At 49.5% G+C, this 23,429-nt stretch overlaps 1 protein-coding gene across 3 annotated transcripts in view; it reads left to right on the top strand.

Annotated features, from left to right (window-relative positions):
* Fz2 (frizzled 2) overlaps positions 1 to 23,429 on the top strand; it is a 98,951-nt gene that overhangs the window by 29,258 nt on the left and 46,264 nt on the right. The window contains exon 1 of one of the 3 annotated variants that reach the window (XM_076829196.1): positions 4,396 to 5,009. The exons of the other annotated variants lie outside the window; for them this stretch is intronic. The gene's annotated coding sequence lies outside the window, so the exon portion shown is untranslated. Of the gene's footprint in view, positions 1 to 4,395; positions 5,010 to 23,429 lie in introns of those variants that run through there. 3 annotated transcript variants of the gene reach the window in all.

Here is a 23,429-nt window from a genome sequence, read left to right as displayed (position 1 = left end):
ACGATGGCGGTACGTATGGCCCTGCGAGAGAAGCTTGCCGGTGGAAAAGGTTCGTTGCTTTTACGAGCTCTCGTTTGACCCGTGTATTACGCCGCAAAAGTAAGAGGCCGAGCAGGGCCTCTGATAATTAATCTCCTATCGACTCTCTATCCCCTTTAAAATCGTCTCGTTCACCGAGAAAATCGCTACCATCTCCTTATGAAAATATTCCGACTGAGAGTTCGGAAGACATACCGGGAACTCGTACACATTTTAGTCTCAGCTCGTCATACATTATTCATACGGTTGTTTCAATTCCGCGGATAATCGTCTGCCACTATTTCACCAGCGAGTAACGAGCCCTTCGAAAACAAGATCCACTGGCTCCCCAACCAGCCCCGCTTGCCAAGCTCGGCTTATTAATTTCATGATCAGATTTTTACAATACCAGGCTTACGCGCGCGCGACCGTGCGAAGTCGATACACGCGTCCCCGGGACAATGGTCACGTACGATTTCAATGCCGATTCACGGGCTATTCATCAGGACGGTTCGAGCGAGCGTACGGCTTATCTCGTTTCCTTTTCTACCTGCAGCACTCCTGGCCACATTGCACCGGCGAGCCCCCCATTGTAGGACGTTCCCTCTTCATAGTCGCTCACGCGACGAAAGCTGAAACGCGCGCGATAGCGCACGCGAGAAAACGAAGTGGGCGACCGAGGAAGCATTTACAGAGCATTTAATCGTATCGCCGAAGGAATGCCTGATGAAGCTGCATAAATAAACGCCTCATCGTTCTGTTGTCCACCCCCCACTAGCCTCTCTTTTTCGCTTTTTCTCGCCCTCCCGATTCTTCTTCACTCGCGTGATTCACTGTGCTCTTCGGACACACCGATACCGAACATCGGGGGCTAAGTACCTGCTTCGACGGTATAACTCATTTGGTATCGGGACTCGGACGCGTTTCCCTTCGACCCCTGCACCCGCCACTATCGCCGAGAATTACGAGCGTCATTACCATTAGTCGCGGTAATATAGTAGGCGGCTCCGCTACTCTTGCGTCTAAACAGATACGGCCCTAAGTTTCACCAAGGCCTCCCTGGCCGGGTTACTATGACGCGTCTGTCTCCGAAAGGAATGCCACCACGAAATTCTAGGCGCTTATCGCGCCAAATGGGACCCCCGGTGTGGGTTGCATTGTCGAAATTTATGCGACTCCGACCGATTACTGGAATTAACTGATTCCTTAAGGGGCCGAATACGTTTCCCCGTTTTTCTGCCACACAATTCAGGCAACACGAGATCATTCTCTACTGCGCAGCTCTTTGGGATGAGTAGGCTTCTGTTAGCTTTGAGTCACTCGACCAGTCAACAGATAACTTCTGTCTAGCAGTTGTTTGCAAAATATGTTAATCCTCATGATAATCACTTTCCATTTGAAGTCTAAATTCGTACTTAGTCAACTAGTACCTGGGAGCTAGAGTCATCCCCTAGTCTAAATAGTAGAGGTCGTGGCTTTTCACGTGTATTAAGGAATTAAAAATCCCTGTTCTTAATGCACGTGTAGGTACACGGATTATAAGTACACGTGTATTTCTATTACACGTGTGCACGTATATTTAAATTGGTTCGTCACGATTAATTTTGCGATTGCTTAGTTGATATATCTCTTTTGTGTGTTTAGCATTGTTGTATGAATGGTCTCACAGATCCGCAAATACTTATTAATACGTTTTCCATTAATAATTACACGGATTGAAGTTCGGATACGTTTACTACACGTGAAATAGGGACCTCTACTAAATACCTTAGCACATGTATCACTAACAAATTCAGGTTCAAATCCAGTTAGGACCCATTTGGGAGTCGGATAATTCCACAGATCAATTCAGAGATGAAATGCACAACATACTCGAGGTTGAAAACCTACGTCCCACGGCCCACGTGATCGACATCGATCAATCTAGCCCGCGCCGGCAGCAATTTTTCGATTATCTTCTGTTTATTGGCAGAAGTGCCTTTCGACGACACGGTGATTCGATTCGCTCGAAATGCCGGCTCTCGATTCAAGGCCGCTGGATGCAGATTCGATCAGAGGCCGATCAGCCGCGTCGTTGGACGGGACGCGAGGATCCTCGTCAACGGTTATGGCAGCGGGTCGCGCCGCTCTCGACGAGTTATTAATATCTTAATTACATTCGACTCGTTTTTGCGAGGACGTCTGGTCAATCAGTGTTACAAGACAGGACAAGATTTCGCGGGATTAAGCCCACAGTGTCCACGACCATCATGCTGGCTTCCCCCTGTCTTGCTCGAGCAACCGATTAATACGCGCATGATATTCTACGAGCTCGACATCGAGAACGCCCAGTTACTGTCTCATAAAGTACGGTTGCGCGAAGCGTCTGCGCCCGGTGATACGTTTTCACTTAACGAATAAACAGGAAACAATTTTTAATCCCCCACTCAGCCCTCTGAAACGAAAGAGCCTCCGAAGCCCCGGTACCAATTAAATTTGCCGAGCAGTAACGGGATAATAATTCCGTGGCCGATGGTTGCACGGTGAATAATCGAAGCTAGCACAGGTATCGATCAAATATGTTAAATCGTACACGCTGGCACCGCGATACTCCGTGGAATCGGAATTAATCGCGGCCATTGAAACGCGAAACGCGGTCCCTCCGATCAACCGTTGTAATCAATTGCATATTCAACGACGACGGGGGTGGGAGAAGAAAAAAAGCGCGGCAAAACACTCGGGCCAATATCAATTCATCAAGGGTTATGGGATAATTCGCATGCGGCGTCACGTGGCCCCGATTATTGCTCGCGAAGCGGGTCGTAAATCCTTCGACGAGCGTGCAACTCGCGTACACCTGACTCGGAAGTGTCCCGATGGCTGGCGATTTCCTTGGACTACGCTCGTGACTGGAAACGAACGAAACCGCGTAAATCGGCGGACCGATTGCTGGCGTCGGTGGGCGCAGGTAAATATTTTAATTGTGACGCGTTAAACGCCGCGGCACTTTTTCGTCAGATTAATGCGCCCAGCAAACAGGCGTCGGAGCGCTCTTAATCGAGCACGCGCAAACATTTGTTTAGCGGATACGCTTCCCTCGTGGCGGCGTCGTTTGGCGTCGGCAGCTTCTTACGCCTCTGCTACCGTTTCATTTCCGCCGACGTGTCACTTGGTACCTAGCCGAGGAACTCGAAGATTCGTCGACGAAAGGCGGGGGCTGCACGATCTGTTCCTGGGATGGAGGAAGTGGAACAGATATTGGGGTACTTGGGGTGTTAATTTACCGACGGGAAAGCAGATATGGCTCTAATGGTGGTCCGTTTCAGGGGGACGTTCGAGGAAGTAGAATAAGATATAGACGACAGACAGTCCTTTGCTATCGGGCTCATGGAAGATGAATGATTTCGACAGTTCGACTGATTAAAGTACCTCTTAATGCAGGGGAAGATTCTGGGTTTCAATCTTGGTCGAGTAATCTTATCAATCGATTCTCCATTTCTCTAGAAATAGAATTCACTGGCAGCTGAGTTTAGCACGGTGGAATATGGAGTGTTACGATCGCAACTTTGAGAAAGCAGGCATTGCTTCCCAGACAGAAATGGGCAAACATTTTATTTAAATAAAAATTTCGAAAGACGAATAAAAACTTATAAAATCAGCCGTCTTTTGTCGTATAAAGTTAATTTTTTTTAACTTCTATTCGTTATTCGAGGTTTCTATTTAAATAAAATGTTTGCATGTCTCTGTTCCCAGATTTCAAAAGCTTCGAGGAAACATTTCACATACCACAATTAGGGGGTTGCAATTTCTCCCAAGTAGCACTTAATATGCTAGCTTGCATCCAACAGCATCATCCCCGTTCAAAGACCTCGACCGCAACAACCCAAACCCACGAAGATAGGAAACTTGAGAAAGCAAAATGAAGCACAGCGAGCGTCTTCAGCGCGCGTGCCGCGAGTGGAGCGTGCCAAGCGAAGGGGGTTCGAATAGTCGCCTCCCTGGCGTATTCACCCCCCCGGGACAAGGGCAGCGAATCGAGAGTCGTACGGTTTTACCAGCGACTTGGGGAAGGTCGGAAGTCGTGGCGGATCAATGGTGCGAGGCGATGAAGGAAAAGCATCCGCGCGAAAGGGGCAGTCGCGTACAGGCGATGCGACGCGTCTTTATCGGCGGTCGCTTTTCCTCGTCGTCGTCGCGCACACTCGGCACGCGCGTATCGTACGCGTCCTCACGCACACGTCCAAGATGACCTGTAAGGGACGCGTGCTGGGAGACACGGAAAAGAGCAGAGAGAGAAAGAGAGTGCACGCTTGCGCGCGCGACCGCGCGCACTCCTCGCGAGCGTCGATAAAAGCGAGCGCCGCCGGGCGGAGCGTACATTTCTCGCGCGCCTTCGAGACCGGCAACCCGGCTAACGTGGACAACGCGTACAGAATCCCTCTAAACTACGGGAAACTAACTGGTAATCCCTTAATTCGTCCTAACGATCGTTTCACTCGGACACGTTCTCCCAGGAGAACTAGCTCCTTCAAGCTGCACCGTCGTTCCACCGTCTGTGCATCGCGGGACAAAGGTGTCGTGCCACAAAGCGCCACTTTCCTCGTGACCGTGAGTTTCGGGGACACAAAAGACGGTTAACCGATGTGATTTCCTCGTGAAAACAGTCCGACGCTGATTCGACTTGCGAGTGCGGAGAATAAGAGGGACGGACAACGGGGGAGTGAAGTTAAATGGAGGAAAAATCGCGTAGATCTTGCTCGTTGGACTGAGAGGCATAGGCGAGGGGGGAGGGGAAGTTTGGCGAGGATCGAAGTGGTTTGTGGATCATTAGATCGGACACTGTGCGGAGAACGGACAGAAGAGAGTGACAGTTTCCGCGTGGCTTTCGTCGGCGAATCGGAGGTGTTATCGGAGCAATAAATCGCTGCTATGTCGGGAATCCCTCCTCGTTGACGACACCAGATAGAAGGGACGCGGCGATTTGGCACGATCTAATCGAAGCCGGCAATCAGGTAAGACTTAAATCGAAGGGACGTGGGAGTTTGATGAGAGCTTGCGATTGGATTCTGTTCAACAGAGATTGAAAGTTAGTTCCCTTGAAACTTGTAGGATTGCGTCTTCTGAGTGGCAGATTTGCACCAAATTTATTTTTTGATAGTAAAGCGTATAATTGCACTCGATCCTAATTACAGGATATTAACCATATTATCCTCTTCAGATTTCCTATTTTCTGTGACATCTCGCTGAACTGTGTTCGCTTTGAATATTTCCTTGGAAAGTCAGCTTTATTACTTACAGCGAAGTGTATATTATTAAGAGCAAGGCAAACGTTTGCACTTGCTTCGGTTTGCCAACGCAAAACCGCCATGAGCCGCAACTGCCACTTGGTGCGGATCTATTTGACCAGTAACAACCTCGCTTAACGTAGGAACTTCGCCAAGAAATTTAGGCCCCCTACTGTATCCTTGCTCATCCATTCTATATTCATGCTTGCTCCAAAAAGTGCCGAGAATATTCCACACGTTCCCGTGCACAGTGCCGGAAAAATTCATTTCACGCAAATGCATTCCTCCTGACTTCCCAAGTAGTTAATGCAACACGGAACGGCTCTAAACAGTTACACACAAAGGAGGACGTACGGCTCGCGTGGCGATCGGCTAAAGAGCGAGCACATCGATTCGACACGCTCAGTTTCTCGTGTCTCCGTGTGTCTGGTGCGCACCGCACACGGATCGTCGAATAGAAAGGCATCTTATCGAAGTGCTTTCTCTCTCTCCATTCGGTGGTGAGGGGTGGCGCGCGTCCCTCTTTGTCCGGAGGGAAGTGTACGCGAAGCCTCCCCCACGGTTCGTCACGGATCGCCCCTCGTAACGAGCGCTTTGAATCGGACACACTGTCACCGTCGAAACACGACGTTTCTAAGTGGCGGTCCCGCTTCATTAAATTCTGTTATCCGTCGGACCGCATTGTCCCCGCGCCACCCCTTGTGTCCCGGGGACACCTGGCAGGCTCCGACAATGGCTTCCTACCACCCACGCATTATTTCACGATTATGCGACCCCGGCCGTGGCCGCGCGGCTCCAACGGGACCGCCGGTTAATACACCGGGGCGGGGGTGGAAGACGAGCGCCAATGATGCACTCGTTACCAATGCATTGAACGCCGGGCGGAAAAAGCATATGCTCTCGTCCCGTTGAATCGCAAACCAACGCTTCGGGGGGCGCATCGTGAAACGCCACGCGAGCTCCTGGGGATGCAACGGCGTGATTTCGTGCGAGGGGTGCGCTTGGTCCGCGTACCGATACTATATGGAGTGTAATTCTAAAGGGCAAGGGGAAGACTTTTTGTTGAAAGATATTATGTGTAGCTTTCAAAATTAGATAACTAAGTAGAGACGATTAGAATACAATTTCAAAGTTTCTAGTCCGTTCAATCATCAGATCTAACAACTACGCATTGCGATTTCCCAGTGGTTTCTGTAAATATATATACTTTCGAGTAGAGTAGCATTGAAAGGCGAGCGATCGAGGTATTAACTAACAAGTCTTACTTGGTAGCGCGCGGGGGCGTCTGGCAGGGGTAGATGCGGAGATAAAGAGGCGCCAGCGGTTTGCAAAGGGCGAGAGGAGGCAGGTGTAACGGAGGAGCGTGCTGGGCGGTATCTAGCGGCGCTGCAATTACCTGCCGCTAGAATTACCCACGCGTCTGTGCATCACAATTAATTCGTAATTAAATCCTTTGGCTAGGAGGCGTGGTCCTTTTCAGCGGTGTATAGAGCGAGGCTCATGCACCGGTTGGTGGGCACCCACGTCCGACCGCTCCGTGCCGAACGACGTGGAGCGTATCGTCGGGCCGGGGTGACAGCCGGAAATAAAGGGCCGGCCGTGCATTAGCGTCGACGGTCAAAGGGTCGCTCGAATATCGACCGAGACGGTCGACAGCGTTAAATTGCCATTTGTCGGCCGGGGAATGCCTCTGATTAGCGCGCGGAGGCTATCACCCAATATGTCGCCCGACTGCGGGGTCACCGCGCGAAATTCCCCCTATTCGCATAAAAAGATGATATAGTTAGTCGTGGGAATCTGTCGGGGCTCGTGTTCGGGGAGACTCGAGGGAAACGGCGCGTGGAAAATCTGCAATTGTAGGCGGAAGCAATATGTACATATCAGGAAACCGTCACGCCAGCGGGGAGCATAGGAATGGTACCTCGCTGATGCAGGGATCAAGGATCGATGAAAGTTAGAAATTTTTCCATGAACGGTGCAACTCGTTTTAAGGGAGTACTATGGTGTAACTGCCCGTTTTTCAACGCCATCTTCGGAAATTTATTTAACAGAAACTATAAGTTTATACTATCTAGCGTTTTGCCCGTATATTAAGATATGTTTGAAGAAATAGGTACTCAGAATTTTTTTCAACTTTTTTATCGCACATATTACATATGTAGATATAGTTGGTGGCGCAAACTTCTTAAATTTTTCCGACAGGCATTGATGTGGAAACTGTTCTAGTCATCCAAAATAGAAAAACTAAGGTTTATTTTCATTATTGTGCTCCACAGAGGCCCCCTCACAATACAAATTTGCAGAATGACAGCATTTTGAAAAAAAGATCGATTTTTATTCATACATTTAGCTGTTTTCGTTCTGTAGAATTAATTTTATACAAGATAGAAACTCGCCCGAGGTTCCAACCATAGCGACAAACCTAATAAAGAAAATGAAAAACGGGCAGTTACACTAGAGTAGCCCCTTAAGGGGGTACAAGGGTATTAAACGGCCAAAAGGAACGGTTTCCTTTCGGTTGGATTCAAGGGCGACTAATAATTCATACCATTTACACGTTTTACAATACTTTATTGCGGATATAACGCGCATATTAAGACCATGAAAACTTAAAAGTATTCAAAATTTGAGGAAATACAAAGCGCCAAAGTGGGCGCTGCACAATGCGTGCCTCAAGACAGTGAAGAACATCATAAGTCGAGAAAGGATCAATGTTTTCAGGTGAAATTTTAACCGAGCATACAAAACAGTTTTCTCCACAAGGTGGAACTCGCTCATTAAAATCGCAGGACTCTGAAAAATGTTATTAATCATTCCTTAGAGAATTATATCAGGAAAAATGTACAAAGTTGATATTTGTTTGATAACTTCGCGAACTTTTATTAAAATATTCCAATCAAGTTCCATTCAGATGAGTCATTCGACCGGAATCACGTTTACCATCTTGGCGCGCGCATCGCGCAGCGCCCACTTTGGCGCCTTGTATTTCCTTGAATTTTTTATATTTTCAAGATGTGACAGAGATAAGCGTACTCGCGCCTCTCCACCCACCGCGCAACTTTTTATCTCCCGGTGAGCTAGGTACACGACCTTTTCCTCCCCCGCCCGAACAAAGAGCAATTCGACGACGACAGAGACGATTAATATCCACGCACAAATTGCCAATTCCGATCAAAGCTAACGTTTCCCCGGTTTCCCCTGGAGAACTGTATGCGGGCAGACTCGCGGCAAGAGGGGAGGGCGGCCGTAGCGGGGGATGGCGAGCGTTTCGGTATAAATTTTACGGCCGACACCCTGTACAAGCTTCGTTTTCCTTATCGCGGAATCAGCCCGCGGCACGGGACGGCCTCCGATCGTCCGAAAATTACTTTCGCCATCCTGATCGCGTTTCCGATCGAGTTGCCCGGCCAGCACGGGAAACTCGATACGAATTACCGCCCGGGGGTGTAATATCGGCCATTCGAACCGTCCGCAACCCCTCCCCCTTCATCTGCCACGGAATCCACTTCGATCCTTTCTTCGATACTCTTCCGCGCTCTCCACTTTCCCTCTGTCTCGTTCCATCGTCCTCCTGATTTCTCGCTCCCCGAGTCGGCTGTTATTAAGAGCCACGGGGAATAGCTCAATAGGAATGGAGAACGACAGCCCGGAGGTGCAGGCGTTCGAGAATTCCAGTGGCTGGACGGCGACGTTCGCCAGTAATCGATGTCGCCTCTTCACGATTTCCCGACCCCGCGGGACAAACGACCAGAATGGTGCGTGCATCTCCATTGAGTTACCGTTCTGGCGCACGCGAGCCTCGCAGAGTTCCCCGTCGGACGCGGAATTTTTGCGAAGCGTCGAGCATCGGCTAGCCGGTCCCGCTACGTCGCTACTCGTTCGTTTCAATGGTAGCCAGCTTTTTGCTGCGTGAAACCGTCCATCCAGCGTTATGGCGGTTAATATAGGCGTGTTAACGCCAGGTAGCGTCCCAGGCGTGGACCTGGACGATTAACAGACGGTCCTTCCTGCCCGAGATTACCACTTTGTCCGGCGGCGCTCGTCAACAGGAAGATCTGTCCACGAGGATTGAAAAACTGCGAGTATTATAAACGTGCAGATGGAGCGGCGAGAGACGAGGGAAGAAAAATAAAGCAGTCTGTACTTTTGTGCGTACTCGCCACATCCGTCTTGTCTACGGATGAATGTATATTACTCAGCCAGCGTCTAGTCACCCTCGACGCATACGTGCGTGCATGGAGAACAGGCTACGGACTCGTAGTTCTCTGCATCGCTTACCCCGGACACATCCATCCGACGTGCAATCGTTTTTCCTTAAATCCAAGGAGACCTCCACGTCTACGTCTCCTTCGACCCTCTACCCTTGCGAAGAGTGGTGAGAAATGAAGGGAGGGTAGCTGCTGGGAGATTTTCGTAAATATCTATGAACGGTGCTCTGCAGCTAATGCGTCTATTTGTTACACAGTAGTACGTTGGACCATGGTGTATATTTTCCTAGAATGAACACTAGTGCGCGTGCATAGGTACATACGTGACAAAGAATTATCTCCAAAATTGCTAAATTGCGAGCTCCGACTACCCGATTAGATTACAGCATCAAAGGATACATTTCAAATACATACACTGTGAAATCCGAAGCGTACAAAGCTGCAGTGTGCTTCATTTCTGTGGACGCGTCATGCAAAATTGTACAAAGGCAGTGGTCCATTTTAAAATTGAACTTGCACAATGTTGCGCTTATCAGTTCGTTACCACGGTCCCTGATTATAGACACCCCTCTACGTGTATTTTACCAAAAAAAAATCTAGAAAGCATAAAACTCGTGCGTAACTGCTAAAATCAGTTAACGTCACACTCTTGCTCTTAATACTAAACGAAGAAGAGTGTCGCGAAATTGGTTTCTCGTAAAAACTTATTGGGATGAATTGGACCGAGGGTTGAGGGTTGAAACCGTGGAAGCTATCTCCACCCTCCACCTCGAATCACCATGGCTGATAAAACACATCCCTTCTCTTCAGCTCCTATATAAATCTCCAAGTCTCATTGAAAACAGCGTTCCTTGCAATCTGAGAAAGTCACATTCGGCAGCTTGCAGCTTCGACAGTGGCGAATTTAAGGCAAAAGGCCCAGGATTATAATTTTTGTTTTGAAACTGGGGCCCTGGTCGGGCTTCTGGGCAGGGACCCAAGCAGCAACTGCTTATTAACTGCTCGTTCGATATCCCCTCGCATCTCGAATACACCCCAAAGTGCATCGCAAAATCCCTTCCAGCCACGGTGCAGCAGTTGGTGGCGTGCTGTCGCGCGTCGTCGCGAGTGGTGCACGCGATTTCAGGGAAATGGCGCGAGCAGATTTGGCGGTGGTTGGCGGCGCGGTATCGTTCCCTGTTTGCACGCAGGGGTAGTGGGCTCGCGATCAGGAATACGGGGAGGGCACCGAGTAATATTACCGGTAGCGCCATTACCGCTGCGCCACGGCAAAGCGGTAGCGTAGCTCGCGCATACACGCGCGCACATAAAACGAACGCTGCCGCGGTTGGTGCTCGTTAAAAAACTCTCTCTCGTTCTCTCCTCCGCCTTATATACATATCGGAACGCCAGGAGTTCACAGAAAAGCTCCTACGCCGCCTTTGTGGACCCGGCAGTCGCGGCTCGCGTGAAAAGCTCTGTATATGTACCCGGGTTCCCGCTATGTGCCACCGCGAGTGAACTAAGGGAAACGCTCCTTCGAAACTTTCTGTATTTTCATGCAAATTCCCTCTCGTTCGTCCACGTTCCCTTTCCCCCGTGCTCGCCTGGCGTGCTCCTCTCTCCGCCTCTCTCCTCTCTGCGTTTCACCCTGTCCTTCTTCCGCTCGGGCCCCTTCTTCCCTGCCCCCTCGTCGCGTGTTGCTACCTCTGTCGTCCAGTGGTTTTCGGTTTGCATGGCACATATAATTAGTAGTCACTGTGCGTCCCCGCGGGCCTCTTTTCGTATGCTGCGCGGCCAGTTCGGGACCACGAATCGCCCCACGTTCGTGCCTCGATGGGGCACGTTTTCTACGATTTTCCACGGGTTTTCGATGGCCACCGACGCCACGGCCGGGGCACGGGCTACGATCTCCTGTGTGTACTGTCCGGCTCCCCCCCCCTCCCCCTCCTCCCCGATGCCTCTTGAATGCGAATTAATGTTTACTGCAATCAGCTTGGTGACCCGAGTGCCTCCTCTGATCTTGATTGGGCGAGGGGGGACGGGTAAACGAGTCAATTGGTGCAAGTCAATGTACCTCGTTCTGAGAAACTGGTGCTTGAGAAATTAGTTGAAGCGCAGCGCTCGCTGACGCGTCAGGGGGTTATGAAATGTATCGTTGAAGCGAGCATTAGTTTCTTCTCTTCGGCAGTGTGGCATGCTACTCGTTAGTACCGAAATTTGTAAGAGAAATTTGTCTCCGCGATAATTGAGAAATGCCCGAGGGACGGTGTTTAGTGTACGCTTGTAGGATGCAGGGCAGATAAGCAAGAACGAAGGACGTCGGGCAGGGAAAGGGATAAGATTTAGATTTCGACGCGTAAAGGCGAATCAGCCTCTCGTATCTTTCCCCCGTAAACATTCAGGAAGGCCAGCACGTCGAACCCATTCGTGAACAACGCGCTCCTTCCTTCCCAAAGAGGATTACGGGTTTTCCTGTTCGTAAAGATCTCAGGCCCTTAAGTTAGAACCTGTCACTTCGCGTGTTCACCGTTGGAATACCGTAGGCCTTGGCGACGAATCGACGATTCAGAGGGACGCTCTTATTCGGGATTAGGAGCGTCCCTGGAAATAATATCGTTGCGTGTCTCTGTGGGAAAAAAGAAGAAGGGAAATTAATCGGACAAGGTGTTTGGATAGGCGAGATTCAAATCCCCTCAGCGACGACTAAGTCCTTGTCAAAACACGATTGGACTCGCTGTGTAAATGGTTCTCGTTACTGTGGGATTTTTGGAATGCTGACAAAGAGTGGCCCAAAAAATAGCCTCTTTTTGGTCCAACGATTTTGGCACTGAATTTTATGCGAAACGATACCTTACGATGAGACATCAATCATACGAAATCTTCAAGTTGAGGTGACAATTAGTTTCTGAGATATGGGAGGTCAAAGAAGTGATTTTGAAAATCTATTATTTTTTTTCGCGAATTTTGAATATCTAAGTTCAAATTCGTTGTTAGCAGTCAGCAAAACCCCTAGAAATAAATGTTTAAATTATCGGACAGACATAGAAGTTCGTACATCGAAGCGTATGGGTTGACGCTTTAACGAATTTCCACTTCTTTGACCTTCCATATCTCAGAAACTAATTGTCACCTCAACTCGAAAATTTGTTGCGATTGATGTGACACATAGATGGCATTGTTTTAAATTATCAATTATTAAGTAGTTAGATAAAAATGACCTATTGCTTCAAATTTAAGAATTAATAAACAAGCAACTGTTCAAAGCGACAAACTTATTTACTTCCAACATGATTTTTAACAAAAAATTATGTGCCTTTTTCTGGATATTTATGTTTCAATTAATGTATACATAATCATATACTCGGCAAAAAATATTGTAGAGCAGTATCCATAGCCTGAGTCCACCTAACTCGCCCGTAAGTGGTCCCACGCCCACCCCGCAGCGATCGCCCAAGAAACTCCGTTCCACCTCTGCAAGACGTCAAACGCGATCCTCCCAGCCCTTAGTTCCATTCCCAACACTCAGTCTAGCAAATTACTACACGATAGAATGCTCAGGGGCCGATTATTTCCATTCCTTAACGAGCCACGAAAGTCTGACCAGCGGCGATATCAGGAGTCCTGATTGAATTAATGTATCTGCCAGCAAAAGGAGGAAAGCGGCCGCGGAGCGAGAAGGAGTGGAGAATAACTCGGGCCCATCGTGCGGCGGAGTGAATATTCCAGCCCACTTCCATTTTATAAACGTACACCGGATCCAGCATCGGACCCAGAGGATTGTTCCGTGGCTCGATCGTGTCCTGTCCGGCGCTGGTACCCCGTCGTGCTTGGTAGCTGCCACGCAAGCGATAGGTATCTCGTAACCGAGGATAAATTGGCATTATTTATATGCCCGTCACGCGCTTCATTGTCTCGCAGCTTGGCGAGTAGCCCGCTCGCGTTGCCACAATAAAATAATAAAACACCCGTCTTTCCTCTCGTTTCCACCGTCCCCAGCCCCGCTTTCCCATCTTCCTCCGCCTGGCGACTTTCCGCGAGCGGTGCTACACGCGAGCAGCCTCTTTCCCGCGACTTATGCATACACCGATTCTTCGAATGCGGCTCATCCCGTCCCGCAAGGTCCGGCTCTCCAAGCCGAGGGATCCGAGGGTGCAGTCGCAGCGGCATATAATTTCATAGAGGCCGCTTCAAACAGCGGCGGGCGGGGAATTTAATTTTCGAGTTGATACAAAGGTAACAAGGCGTCGTTACCAACTTTGAGCTCGTTACCGCGAGACCCCGCGCGCGAGTATCACAGAAGAAAATTTCCAGTATATAATTGAGACAGACCGGCCTCTCTTTAACCACCGCCTGCGTCTCTCTCCTTGCCCGCCCGCAAATGAGACTGCGCGATTTACCGCGAGGGCTTTTTAAATCGCACAAGGACTCGCGGCACTCGGTTATGCATGCTTCACTGAATGATAAATTAATCCTCCCCCTCGCTCCACATCGCGCCGCCGTCTTGCAGCCGAAAAGATTTCTTTGGCTTCCCGAGGCTTCTCCCAGGGAGATTTATCGCGCGCGACCAAGCCCGAGCCAGGGGGCATTTATAATTCCTGCACGCTGGCCAGTCGCGGATAAAGTCGACCCGCGGAACGAGCACCGTGCACCGACGCTCGCCGAGACCGGGGAACGCGGCAAGCAGGAAGTCCAGGAGAAAAGGAGCGGGGTGAGCGCGAGGTAGCGACAGGGAGGACCCGTAACTAACGCACCGTGAAATCCACTGGGCACGCGTCATTTCACTTAGCCTACGGGCGGCTCCTTTTCCATCGGGCTGCTCCTTCGTCTTCTTCCAACACGAGCTCTGACCTCTGCTCTCTGCTATCCCGTCGCCCCGGGTCATCGATTCTCCAGCATCTTTTGCGCCTGTCGCGAACAATTCGCGACGGCGGACGCGCTCTCCACTGTTCGCGTCTGTCGCGGGAAACCGTGTCGTTTACTTTTTCCCTGTTACTTTTCTGCTCCCTGAGCACTTTGTTGCTACGCTCCTTTGTGCAATGCAGGAGTTTCTTTGTTTCGGTTGTTTTGTTACGATGCGAAAGGAAAATGGTAGTGTTCCTAGTAAATAGCTCTCTGGGTCACTGTGCTTCCTTCTGGAGACAGTAATCTATTCGTAACTTCCAGGACAAGCTTGTCCCCAGGGTGACACGTATTCACTATGCCAAGAGGTATTTAGTCCAATTTACTTATTCGCATCTACCGCGGGCGCGAGTTGCGGGGAACAAACAATTACCGCAACTATTGTCGTCCGCGGAGAATTTACGATTTCCCCGCGCTTTGTTATCTCAAACTATGGCGTCTGTGAGCTGCAGATACCCCATTGTTCCGCAGGGGTGTAACGAAAGCTCCCTAATAAATTTTATAGGCTTGCACCTCGTCTCGCGCGCCGCTCCCATGCTTTCGCATAATAATTTGTACGGTTGAACCGGGACAGCCACTTCGTCTGGTGATTCCGCAATAAATAGGAAAAAGGAACGAGAACACGCGTAATTAAAGTTACGAAGTTCCAAGATACGCCTCTGCTCCGCCGAGCAACTTTCGGCGGGCGAAATCGCTGAAAAAAATATATACGTATATACCAGGTACATATAAATCCGCCCGCACCCCTTTTTACAAACATTCAGGCGCAAAGGGCAATGAACCCTCTCTGCCTCTCTTGAGCGGACTCTCGAAACGGCGCGGATATATGCCTAAACGTCGATCGATGCCTTCTGAAGCTGGCGCAACGAAATCGTTTATATATGCGAGACTACAACAGCCTCGTTATAGAAACAATACCAGCGATGCCGTTTGAATTTCGAGATTGGCGCGAGAGTGCTCGGGGGCCTGCCACCCATTGTACGCGATAAATTCGTTTTGTTTATCCTCGCCTCGCCACCGCCGGTCCTCCTCGTTACGTTTGTCCCCGTCGCACAGTGGGGAAATTTCGCGATTTTGTGGCCAAAACTACAAAAATAAATTTTTCAATTCGACAAAATAAATGCAAATGTCAATTGAAGAACTAATATGAGTATCAAATGCCACCAATTTTACTGTTAAATGTTTTAATAATTTAATACAAAGCTCGCCTAGACTCGCAAATGTTTATATTCTTGTGAGGTTAGACCGATCGCAAAGAATTAATCAGATTTTCAAGTTGCTTCAAACACTTATATTGTGTTATCCAAGGATCTGAAAATAATTTCAAGGCATGGATTGAATTCCTGGCGGTGCGTAAGATATCTTTTTGTCCTCAAAATAATTACGTTTCGGTTTTTAATACGTAATTTATACAATTTTTAAAGATACGTAAAATAGTTATCAATACCATAATATCCTGCAATGATTTTCATTCCTATTTTACGTTGGACTATTTTCATTCTATAAGTGCAATTAATAAAAAAATCTTTATCGTTCGTAATTTTTGTAAGTGCTGTTTTTCGGATAATTTAGTTTCTCGTATATTCGAATGTAAAAGTGGCGAATTTTATATATTATAAATAAGTTTTCAGGTTTTGACATTTGTATTAAATTTGTAAAATTGAAAAATTTCATTTCTGTAGTTTTGGCCATAAAATCGCAAAATTTCCCCACTATGCGTCGCGTGTACGAAATCCGCGAGAGCCCGTGACGTGGGAATGAAATAGTCCGTGCACCCGCCGAGGTGCTTTATGCGCTCCAAAATTGTTAACAGACTCGCCCAGGTATTCGTATACGCGGGCAACTGGTCGCGTTTTCGCGGCCACGACGGTGTCACGGCCTACGCCACTGGCCGACGATAAATTCTCCTTCTTTTCCCTCTCGTTTCTCTGCCGTTCCTTCGGTCTCCCTTTCTCCGCGCGCGCTCTTCGTATCTTCGAGAGTTCTCTCGGCACACGGTTACCAGGGAGGGTCGAGGTGTGAACGAAGAACCACAAGTGCCCTGGAAAGTGCCAGCCCTCCGCCGCCGTCGCCACCACCCCCCGCTCGGTAATCCAATCCCTCTGCCAGGACAGCCGTTGCGAACGAGTTTTACACGGTTACGCGTTGCCCTCCCACGCCGCGGTCGACCGGGCGACGTCTAGCTCGTGGACACGACCGTTCCAGGCTTAATCAGCCACGGTCGATCGGCCGACGACGCCCTGCCATTACGAAGAAATCGTTTCAAGGCCTTCGAGTCGCGGCCTGGCGACACGCCAGGGGCCCCTACGCGCAGCTATCGGCGTGTCACGGATTCGCAGGTGCAAGGGGGGCCGTCTTCGCAGGATCGATTCGCTCCCAGAGGTGCCAGGGAGCGGGGTGACAATGGTGCGCCCAGTGTCCACGCAACCAGAACGTTCCGGAATGCCTGGCGAGTCGAGGGATCAGGGGAATCTGGAAGTTTGCTTGTAGATGTTTATCGTACGCCCACATGCTCCTCCGAACACCGTGTACCTGTGGTTCCTTATCCCCGGGGAACGATCGGTTAACGAGATTAGCCCTCCTGGAGCACGTACGTAGGACTTCGGAGATTAAGTTGACGAAAAGCTGCGAGCGAGTGGGACCGTACAGGTCGAGTGATCGATTCGAACTCTCGCCGATAGTGGTAACGCTCCCAATGACCAGGCCCGAGGGAAGTTTCAAGGGCTTCGAACCGGGGCCCATAATCGTTCCAGCCGCCTACTAACGCGGTGATTCGCGCGTTATTATACTTCTAAATTCGACGTCCTTTCATCTAGCGGGGATGACTGACGAACGCGCGTTGAAATGACGGGAGTTTTATATTTCATTAAACTCACCATCGAGTGTCATAAAACCCACATGAGTCACCGTGAGGTACCATTCTGCCCTTCGGAATGCAAAATCTCTGCAAGAAGGACACCAACGCCTTAACGCTTCGACTACCGCGCCGCACTTTCTCTGCGTCCATACATCAAATCCACTTCTCGCTCGATATTTCTTAATTTCAATCAGATAGAAGCGCGGCGCGTATTTTCCTCCGCGAGTAAACCTTATTGCTCGACCTCGTCGCTCATCGGCCAATTAAGTCGTACGGTGGTTCGATAAGCCGTCCACTGTTCGTAAAATCGACGACCGGGCACGGAGCATTAATGCGGGTAGATATACACGCATAAATTGCGGGTCTTTCAGCCCGACCACGGCGACGAGCGTGCATCGAGCCTCGAAGGGCGTGTCCGTCGTATTTGCCCGTGTAATATCGAGGGGTATCGCAGTGATCGAAAGCGCGGATATAATCATCTTTAATTAACGGTAGGTATCCACGTGTATCGCGGATCCTCTCGTAGAGAAGGATCCCGCCGGCAGTGCTTGGCTAATAAATTCCGGTGGTCAACCGATAAATCCGCCGAATCGGCGACGTTAATCCCACCGTTTCCCCGGAATTATCGCTAGTAAATCACCGGCCTGTATATCAGCCGATTTATTTTACCAAACAGGCTCTGGCTCTCGTTGCGTCACCTCATCGTCTTTCCTTCCGACGCAGCGTGCGCCAAGGTGGCGAAGGAAATCACTTTAGCGGTGTTCAAGCTGCTTGAGCTTTCCGTGAGCTACGGTCCTTTCTAAAGAGGCTTCCAACCCTTAGCCAAGGGTTGCAGTTACTTGAGCCTCCACTAGGGTCTGAGGATTATTAACGCTGTGTTTTGTGGTTCGTTGTCTGACGAATGAGTAATCAGTGGTAGCTTTCGATTGATTAGTTTGTGGAAGGGATGGCAGGATACGATTAACGTCCCTCATTCTTCTCCCGTTTCTGCGAAAGTATGTGTCTCGGGGATATTCTCATTTTCACTCGCTGTGAGATATATATAAAACTTGTCGTCCATATACGGGCAAAGGGGTTGAAGAGGAATATCCATCGATTTAAGTGGAGCATGGTTTATCGATGGGGGTAACTCTACGGGAAGTGGAGGAATTTTATTAGCATCCCCAGAGCACCGCCGCCCGCATGCGGAGTCGTGGAAATTTAAGGACACCGGCGCGGCGGCAGGACTTGGCTCGCTTCGCTATCCGAGCGTGTCGCAATGTGCCTCGAATCGGGGAGAGCACAAGGAACGGAGAACATTCTCTGGCAGCCTATCGAGCGTAATTGGAAAATGACTAACACACCTATACGCGAGCCGTTGGCAAACAGTTTGCGCAACGCCCCGATAAAAACGATCCGCTCAATTTCCAACCCTTTTTTGGCTATCAACTGGTCTCGCTGGACGTGGTCCGTGGCTCTCTCCCGCGCCACCGTTCTACGAGGTTTCACCTTCTCGCGGGATCGGTTTTCTAGCATTCGCTTGGGTCGTACGTTCCCAATCGCCGCGAGCTCCTCGAGCGTCCTCGAGGATCCTCGACCCGCGTCAGCATCCCTCTCGACCCCACCCTGCGATCCGTTTCGAGTGCAAGGAACGGGGCGTGTTAGTCGGAACCCGGCCGCATGAAAAATTCACCAGGACGGGAGAATTGGTTTCAGGGTGCGCGGGGATGGCCCCGGTATTTGCGTAACAACCGGTTCTGCGCTCGGGTCGCTGAGGCGATCGCGATGCGCGGCCGGGTCACGATGAGAACCGCTGCAGTATCGGTCGTCATAAGTCACTCAGCGTGTGGCATACAAGGTACATGGGTCCGTACGTTAGTACCCATGGTCCTACTTGCTTCTCTCTCTCTCTCTCTCTCTCTATCTATCTCTCCCCCTCCTTCCCTCCTTCCATCTCACCGTCCTGCGTCGTCTTTTTTAGCCCTTTTCCATTTCACTGGCCGTCTCTCTCGTCACCGTCCCCCGGCGTTCACGGCCGCCCCGATCCTACCGACGCTCTCTAGACACTCCCAGGCTGTCCAGGACATCGCGTCGTATCCCGCTGGGCCTCGCGTCAGATCTAAGTGGTTCCTCTCGTACGTTCGCTCGCCTGATCCCTGTACCCTTAATCCAGCTCCGGGCATCGGATGGCAGGCCCCGCTGGCCCCTCCGGCCGGCCGCCGCCTGAACGAAGATGGAAAACGCCGATAATTGATTCCACCGGTCGTACATACCGGTCCAGAGAAACCACCGGCGGAGGAGGAAAGAACGAGAGGCACGCGGGGGCTCAGGGGCAAGCGGTGGAATAAAACTAGTCGTTAATCCAACAAACAGAGTCCCAGAGACACGCGCGCGTTGGATTCCTTTAATTCAGACGTCTCGAAGTGACGGGCCGAGCTGGGCCCTGGCATTTCACTCGAATCCGCATAAATTACCGGTGTTAATTGGTGAGCTCTCCCCGAACGACGCTGGGAGCCGCCGGTATTCTTAATTATTACGATCGTCCCGCGTCATAACCGCTCGTTTCGCCGCGATTCGCGCGGCCCGGGTGCGCGTCCTTCTAATTAATAAACTGGCGGCTTATCGCCGCGCGCGGGACGCTCGCGAGAAAACTACCGGGAACGTCGATAATTGATTCTAGCGTCCTATATCGAGCGTGAAACGGGTAGAACGGAGCCCGATAGCCGCGGCGACTCCGTTAATCCAACAAATAGAATCCGAGCCACTCCGTGTCCGATGCAGTTAAGCCGACCGTATCCCCAGCCCGGCTGGCCGGCCGTGTAGTTACAATACCTCCACTGAAGCTTCCTTTTTCAATTATTTTCCGCACTGCCTTTAATCCTCTCCGCTATTTACGCTGTATTTATCGGAGGAGGAAGTTGGGTATCGGACGCGCGACCGTCTACAGTTCCTACTCCCCGAATCTTACAGTATTTTCAATGAAATCTTGCGATACATATTATGATACGTATTAAACCGCACGGCCAGTTCTTCGTAACCCCCTCGGCTTTAGTTCCAACGACCACGCGTCAGAATGGACACCCCGGTTTAAATGGACACTCCGCTTCCGGTAGACAGCATTTATCTACGACCTCCATTCCATGCATTAACGCTCCCCGGCAGTCGGCGCGGTCTTGCTGCGCAAGAAACTACAACCGGGCGTATCGAATACAGTCACGGGCATTTTATTTATGTGACCGATAGCAGAATTTACAGCGCACCAGTTGGAGAGCAGTTAGATAAGGGGCGCCGCACGGCCAGCGCCGTGACCCGATATTCCGCCCGTGGGGGTATCCTCAAGACCGGAAGCGAATAAAGGAGACGCGAGGACCACGGATCAATTCACTCGATTCCAACCGATGCGAGGGTTCGCGAGCTCGCGAGGGCGATATCCGGCGCGTCGACTCGCGCGTAAATTCCCGGCGCGCCTCCAGGCCACCCCTAAATCTCGGACGAGGGCTCGCGCCCGCCATCTTGCTGGATTTTATTTTCTAGCGTGCCGAGATCGTTTAAATATTGCCGGGCGAAACACGAGACAAGAAATAAAGTGTTACACGACACCGCCGTGGCCGTCGTACAGGTAGAGTCACGCGGGTGTTCATCCTCCGTCTACCTAAGTAGCGCGGCGAACGCCTCGGGAACGAAAAAAGCCAGCCACGAAAAGCGGAAACTCGAGATCCTCGCACCGTCCCTAGCGCCCTCGCCAAAAATCCTCCTTTTGCGTTTTACGAGGCCCTTAAATCCTCCACCGCTGTGCGCCGTGCGCGTCCACCAGCAACGCCGCGAATGACGGACGCTTGTGTGGAGTCGAGTCAATTTCGCCTGATCGTCGAGACGCGTGTAAAGACACTGGTACCGATCGGTTCTTGGTTTTATGGATAGGGTAGACCGGGGCAAAGTCAACCTCGGGGTAAAATAAGCTTTCTTAATTTATTCTTTAACGATAGAATATATTTACTGGTGACGTAATAAATGTGTGCACTACCACAATGATAATTATGCCCATTCAGATATCGAAAAATGGACATTCATTAATTATTAAATAATTAATTTTCCACTGAGTACACATTCGGGGCAAAGAGACCGGGGTAAACTGAGCTGTAAAATAAGATGCTCGAGTGATGTGTGCAATAGCCTAACCTGTCAGCTAGCTGGGAAACCACGCGGCTTGATGGAACAGAATCTAACCTCAAAAAAATGAAAAATCTGCCACAGTTTTTGACAACCACGGTTCAAAAAACCCAGAAACTGACGTGTTACACGCGTCATTCCAGCGCAAGGGGTGAATAATTACCTAAATCCTTAATTAAAACTAGTATTTTATTTCAGCTCACTTTACATTCAAGTTGAATTTTAATATACTTTAAATTTATTTGAAGTATTGCTAGTTGTCATTTGTCAATAGTAATGTTCAAATTATATTATAATTCTATTTCTACACATTTTCATCGAAAGGGAAAAATTTTATTCGACTTGAAACTTTTTTCGCGTCACTTTGCCCGGGTCTCCCCTAACTGACACAGCACACTTCTGTGGGTCGAGTTGGAATTCTTGTATCAAGGAGAATAGAGCGATTGAATATCAATGTGTAAGTATAACATTATTGATATCCTGTCCCAACTGATACAAAATGCTTGGGAAAAGAAAATATTTTTCTCGTCGAAGCATCAACCCAACAGAGGCCTAAGAAGCACGCCAAGGCCTGCAAAGACCTCCCTTGCCAAGTGTTCCAGTCGAACACCAGGAGCGAGATACACTGCGCGTGGATAAAAAGTATCAAGCACGCGATTAGAATGTACAAATACACACATCAGATTGACGTATACCGGCAATTCATCGTTGAGCGATCCGCTAGGCACACACTCGACGGAGCACTCGATGCTCGTTACACACAGATCCATCATACGTGGCTGGATCGCATGGTCGTGCGTAATGTTTTACAATGTTGTTTGGCTATCCCATTCACGGGTAGGAGAACGTTCTCTTTGACACGATTGTTTTCACTGATCATGAATACGAAACGTTTTCGAACCCGCCCACGGCTTTTCCACTTCTCGCCGTTTTCTTTTTCGCCCTTCCCGTCTCCCCCGCTTGCTCGTCGCTGACGTGATTTGCTGCCCCTTCTCCATCCATTTCCACGACTGTGTTCTTCCACGAAGAGAGCTCGCTTCCGGCTGCCACTCGAAGCCGACGTAGCGATCGTCCGCGTCTGGGCGTGCGAGCAGAAGAGGAACGCACAATGTCTATTCATCGGCGATCGAAGATGGACGTCCCAGCGCGAGCCTCGTCAGTGCGCAGCGCCCGTTGGAATATGAAAATACCCCCACGAATTAAAATAACACTGGCGCAACGTGCTGCCCCCGCGATCTTAAATAATTCATGGGGTTTTTTCAACGCCTGACTCACGGTACGCCCAGCGTGCGAGGGCGGCAGAACGTCCCGATGTCTTCGGGTGGAATATTATTATTATTATTATTATTATTATTCACGGGCATCATGCCCTTTAGTTTACAAAAGAGGAGCATACAAAAAAGGATTACATATAGACTAAAACTAAATACTTAAACTTTAAACTTAAACTTAAACTAACACATAAGCAAAAAACTAAAACTAAGGATAGAAAAAATACTGAAGAATAAAAAATATTAAGCAGAAATACGTAAAAACAGGCAAGAGGGCCAAGAAAGGGAAATAGTAAGAAAGAAAGAAAGAAAGGAGGAAAGAAAGAAAGGAGGAAAGAAAGAAAGGAGGAAAGAAAGAAAGGAGGAAAGAAAGAAAGGAGGAAAGAAAGAAAGGAGGAAAGAAAGAAAGGAGGAAAGAAAGAAAGGAGGAAAGAAAGAAAGGAGGAAAGAAAGAAAGGAGGAAAGAGAGAAAGAGGGGACGAAAAGGACGCTGAGTTTAAATAAAACGAGGAAATAGCGAATGATCAAGCGGACGAAAGCAACCTCGCGAGTAATTTTTGAAAGTACCTAGTGTGCCGCGGAAAAAATCAACCCGATTGTTAAATGCGTTTGCTACCCCGCGCGTCCTGTTTATAGGGTTGTGCATCCCGGCAGACAGAAATTAAAAGAATACGCGCGTTCCGGGAGCGCGATATCATTTAAACAGAGAATTCATTTGTTCCCCCAACAGCAATCGCTGTTACTCTTCCGTTAGAATTACCAAAAATAATCTCTCGCGGGT

This window comes from Andrena cerasifolii, chromosome 16 (assembly GCF_050908995.1).
Source record: "Andrena cerasifolii isolate SP2316 chromosome 16, iyAndCera1_principal, whole genome shotgun sequence".
NCBI classification, from domain to species: Eukaryota; Metazoa; Arthropoda; class Insecta; order Hymenoptera; family Andrenidae; genus Andrena; species Andrena cerasifolii.
Note: the sequence above shows the minus strand (reverse complement) of the source record. Positions and strands in the feature narration are given on the sequence as shown.